The sequence below is a fragment of the Cnephaeus nilssonii genome (assembly GCF_951640355.1).
Source record: "Cnephaeus nilssonii genome assembly, chromosome: 4".
Taxonomy (NCBI): Eukaryota; Metazoa; Chordata; class Mammalia; order Chiroptera; family Vespertilionidae; genus Cnephaeus; species Cnephaeus nilssonii.
The window spans coordinates 102,866,660-102,871,781 of record NC_137075.1 but is presented as its reverse complement, the minus strand read 5'-3'; the positions used below and the strand labels follow the sequence as shown (position 1 = coordinate 102,871,781).

The 5,122-nt window shown below is 61.1% G+C and overlaps 1 long non-coding RNA gene across 1 annotated transcript; it reads left to right on the top strand.

Annotated features, from left to right (window-relative positions):
• The first annotated feature begins 1,103 nt into the window (after window positions 1-1,103).
• Window positions 1,104-4,664, top strand: LOC307097766. The gene is made up of 3 exons (XR_013813375.1): window positions 1,104-2,584; window positions 3,177-3,324; window positions 4,264-4,664. It is a non-coding gene; the product is annotated as an uncharacterized lncRNA (long non-coding RNA).
• Window positions 4,665-5,122: the final 458 nt, after the last annotated feature.

Here is a 5,122-nt window from a genome sequence, read left to right as displayed (position 1 = left end):
GCGGGCGGCGGGCGGCGGGGCTGCCGCACGAGGAAGACGCCTCCGTCGGGAGTGCTCCTGCGCCGTGGTGCCTGACGGAGGTTGCCTGTGAGGTGTTCACTTTCTATACGATGAATATTATACAGTCAACCTCTTTCCGGTATCGAATCCCGCCGGGGACGACCTTCCCTTCGGGTGCTGAGCCCAGGCGGCGGCAGCCTCTGCATCGGGGTCCCAAAGGCCCTGGCCTAGGACCTGGGCCACCCGGTCTATTCATTTTCCAGCTCCATCCTGTACGGAGGGCCTCTGACAGCACCACGGAGCGGTCTCCCTGGTTCCAGAGCCCCTGGCTGCAGACACGGGCGCTCTGGGGGTCCCCTGCGCTGGGCAGCCCCACCCTCCCGCGACCCTGCCCTGCCCAGACCACATCAAGGTCACCTCGTGGTAGAGAGGGTTCTGGAAAGGTGAACCGCCAGAGCCCCTCCTATGGAGGAGGAGCAAGGCCATTTGGCATTTGTTCCTGGTCGCCTGGGTTCCAGGAAGCCCTTTCTGAGGAGCGCGGGCTGAGGCCCCACGGGCAGTCTCAGCTCTGTGCTTGCCTTTCCTCTGGGGCTTTCTCCTCAGCCCCGGCTCCCTCCGTGCCCATGCTCGGCACTGCCTCTTTTTTCTATATATATTTTATTGATTTATTACAGAGAGGAAGGGAGAGGGATAGAGAGTTAGAAACATCGGTGAGAGAGAAACATCGATCAGCTGCCTCCTGCACACTCCCTATTGGGTATGTGCCCGCAACCAAGGTGCATGCCCTTGACCCCCTTGACCGGGATCGAACCTGGGACCCTTGAGTCCGCAGGCCGACGCTCTATCCACTGAGCCAAAGGGGTGAGGGCTTGGCACTGCCTTATTCCCCCCGACCGGTGGCTGCCCCTTTCTAGAGCTGGGGTTCCGGACTCTGGAGGGGATGAAATGTCCTCTGCTCAGCAAGCTGTCCCTGACCTCGCCCTCCCCCTCCCCGGTTGCCCATTACCGTATTGTCCCTAGCTTACTGCCACCCCAGATTACCAGGTGCTAATTTCTACTACCCCCCCCCCCCCCCCCCCCCCGCACCACCACCACCACCACCACCACCTCCCCTTCCCCAGACTATAAGGTTTCTCAGGTCTCAGGGCAGGAAGTTGTCCTGCTCCCTGCTGTGTCCCCTGCCCTGGGGCACAGGCCAGGCCCAGGGTAGAGCAACTGTGCGTGGTTGCTGCCTGACTCAGGAACTCCGGGGCCTATCGGGTTCATCCCTGGGAAAGTGCCCTCGCGAGGAGGCAGAGAGGGCCTGGACGTATGGAGGAGCACATGAATATGCTCATCAGCTCTTAGAAACTCTCCTCATTTGTTCAAAGCTGTTTGGTTTTCCCCTTTTCCTGCCCCTCTCAGGACGGCATCGGAGAGCCTGAGGTCGGCTGCCACAGGGCTCGGTCAGGTGGGCCTGGGCTTCCCGAAGGGAGCGGTGAGTTCCAGTATAACCCAGCAGACCCCAGTGGAGCCCCCAGCATCCCAGCCAGTCCTCCAGCGCTCGGAGCCGGTCCTCTGGGGAGCTCCATCTGCAACAGGCAGGAGCCCGGTGTCAGAGCTAATATTTTATGCATGGAACTGACTAAATGGGGACATTTGGAGACGAAAATTGCTGTTAATGCATCCACACATCTTTGGAATATATTAAATGTGTGTGTGTGTCGGCGGGGGGATGGGAGGCAACATCAGCCTTCTTTAATGGCTCCAATGGAACCATCCCCACGCCACAGCAATAAAAAGCATGATGCCCCCCGGGTCTCCCAGGCCAGCACCCGGGCGGAGCGTTGGGTACGTCGGCCCCCACCTGGGAGTCGTGCACGAGGCAGATGTCAGCCCAGGGGACCGGGCACTCGGCAGCGTGCATGTCCCAAACTTATTTGAAACCCAAAGAGGGTGACCCCATGCTGCTCGGCGCAGAATTTCATTAACAGCCAAATTACTGGTTTATCGGCTGTTGGAGGATAAAAGAAAATAAACAAAGGGCCGAATGGAAATGTCTCCTCACAGTGGCAGGGATGGCGGTGACTGGGGCCACCTCTGGGGCACCGCACAGATCCGGCCTCGGGTCCACGCACCTCCGGCAGACAGGCCTTTTCCTTCCTTGGGAAAACCAGGGCGGCTCAGCACCCAGGGCTCAGGTCGGCAAGTGGGATTCAGTACCTGAGTGTTCACTGCTCCCCTGCCGTGGAGCCTCTGGAGGCCGTGGCTCTGACTGTCGTGCCGGCTCATAGTAGGTTCATCCCTGGGAAATAATACCTGGCTCCAAGCTGGCCACAGACACCAGCACACAGTAGGTGTTCAGCATGGGAGGGTGTATTGAATCGGATCTCTTTATCACCAGGAGGCCCTGGGAGGACGTTTGTGGGATGAATACATAAAAGTGTGCGCTTGGAGGGAGTAAAGAAGCGGAGAGACGAAGAATAATTCAGGGAAGATGGACATAAATCTCCACCGAGCACCGCCAAGGCTCTGCGGCCCAGGAGAGACCCTGCGGAGGGAGAGGTGCCATCTGTCACCGGTGGACAGGCTCGAGGGCCGGGAAGTGAGGGCGTGATGGAGGCTCGTTCATCATTTTCTCGTTATCCAGCGACGTGGAAGGGGCCGCGCGTGCGCAGCCGTCCACCCATCACGGAGACAGTGCAGGGCTGGTGGGGGTGGCGGGGGAGGGGGGGGACCCTGGGGAAGGGCAGGCCAACTGGCTGGGACGGGAGGTCCATCCTGAGGCCCTGGTGTGAGAGGCAGAGAGGACAGGAGCCCCACAGGGGACCTGCATTCTGGCATGATCCCAGGGCAATGGGACATCTGAAAGCCCACCTCGTGTCCTCATTTGTTGTGTTCATACCTATCCCCAAGCCTTTGTTCAAGCTGCACCCCTGCCTGGACTGCCCCTCCCTCGTCATCCTCCCAGTGCCGCCTCCTACAGGAAGCCTTCCTGATCCACCCCAATACACACCAACAGCCTCAATCTGCGGTCAGATATCAGCCCTACGACCCTGTGATCAGCAGGTGTCTATCTCCCTGCTAGCCTCCAGGCTCCTAAGGGGAGGGGGTGTTTCCGGCTTGGTCACCTTTGGGCCCCCTGTGCCCAGGGAAGGTGCCGCGCCATGCTCATTGGCCTTGTCTTCTCTCCGCAGGCACACTGGACCGGACACTTGGCAGGGACATCCCATGGGTGGAGCCTTCGGTCGATCCCAGCCATGAGCCAAAAGCTGGACCAGACCACTCCCGCCTGGAGAGACCTGGGCTGGCAGCCCGGCCGGACCCGGCTCATCCTTGGGTCTGGTAAGTGCCTGTCAGGAGGACCCCGAGGCTCTTCCCCTGGGGGCCTGGAGCAGAGGGGGGATTGGCCTGGGGCATGCAGGCTCTAGGGAGAGCCAACCCTGTTCTTAGGGCCGATGCCACCTGACGCTGGACTCCAAACAGCGTTTGTGGAGTGAATGACCGACCGAAACGGGGCCTCCTGCCCCAGCCCAGAGCTCCATGCCCACCCCACATGGCCTTCCCTGGGGCAGGACACCGCTGAGGGGGGCACGGAGCCTGGGGGTGGGAAACGGTCCAGGGTGCGGCTCTCGCCATCTGTGCGAGCTCCGTTTCTCTAACACTCGAAAATAGATGTTTCTGTTATGCTCGCTGTTGGCAGGGGAGCAGCGGGCCCTGCCAAGGCCTGGGGGAGCCCGCCAGCCGCTGAGTTTTACTGTACTAACAGTTGGGGGGGGGGGGGGAGTGTCTCTGTTAACTTGAAATCCCCGATCAGTAAACATGCCAATTTAAAGTGTAATTAACTCAGGCCGGAAAATTTTCAGATTTGGACTGCTTTTCACAGTTGAGGTTGTTTTTCTTTTATTTATTTATCTCTTTCCGGGTGTGATGGTGTCTGTGGCAGGTTTTAGCCAGGAAAAATAGGATGGGGTGGGGTCCGAGAGGGGCGGGGGGGGGGGGGGCGGGCGGGGAGGGGGCGGGGGGAGGAGGAAACAGAGGAAGGGAAGGAAGGAAAAGAGGGGAGGTCTGCCTGAGACCCCGAGGGCCCGGTGTCTCCATCGACTTTCTGTCCAGGATGGTGGGTGCCCGGTGAGGAAACTGAGGCAGAGGGAAGTAGGGGGCTTGCCCATGTCGCTCTGACCCCTGTCCGCTGGGCCCTGAGATAAGAATGGCGGGGTGCTGCTGTGGGACCCCGGGAAACGCGGGGTCCTCTGACACTGTCCTGTCTTGCCTCCCTCCCAGGGCCCTGCTTGCTCCGAGCCCCCTTCTCCCGTCTCCTGCTCCATTGGACTCCTCCATGGCCCCTGCTCCTGGAGATGGCCGCGGGCACCAGGCCCCAGGGACAAAACAGCTGCCAGACCAGCGCCCAGCGCCCTCTCTCCCGCCTCACCCGGGAAGACAGAGCCCCTACAGCCACCGCTTCAAGGACTGACTGAGCACCCGGGCCGGCCCTCTGTGTGGGACAGGCTGGGCTTCTCTGTGGGCTGGGGAGGACCCAGTGCGCGGGGAGGCGTCCTGCGTGACAAACTCCAATGAAAGAGCCGGCGACCCCTCCCCCCGGGAAGGACAGAGGGGTCCTGCTCCGCCTTTGCACCCCTCGGATTGCTGTCAGCCCGTTTGAATAATAAATCCACAAGATAAAAGAACGCAATCTCTTCGTGTGTCTCTGTGTCCAGAGATGGCTTTGGGTGGGAGATGGAAAGACAGAGGTCCCAGGCCTCCAGGAGGGGCTCGCCCCCTGGCCTTGGCCGGAGGGGCTCTTTGCCCCCTGCGGCGCCCCCCTGCCCGGGAGCCCACATTTCCAGGTGGAAGCCAGGGCCATAAAAAGACAAACTTCCTGGCGGTCTGAAGTCTGAGATGACTCCCCCAGCCTCTGGCGTCACTCCTCCCACCGGGGCCCAGGCCGGGGCCCAGGGTCAGAGCCGGTGCCCACGCCTGGCTCTGCCAGCCTCCGCCTGGTCACGACGCAGCCGCCTGACGCAGCCGGCTGACTCAGAGGGCCCCAAGCGAGAGCCTCGTAAATTACATAATTACCTATGAAACCTGCCACCAGCGCGGCGGAAGGACGCGCTCGCCTGGCTGGCCGCGGTGACTCACTGTT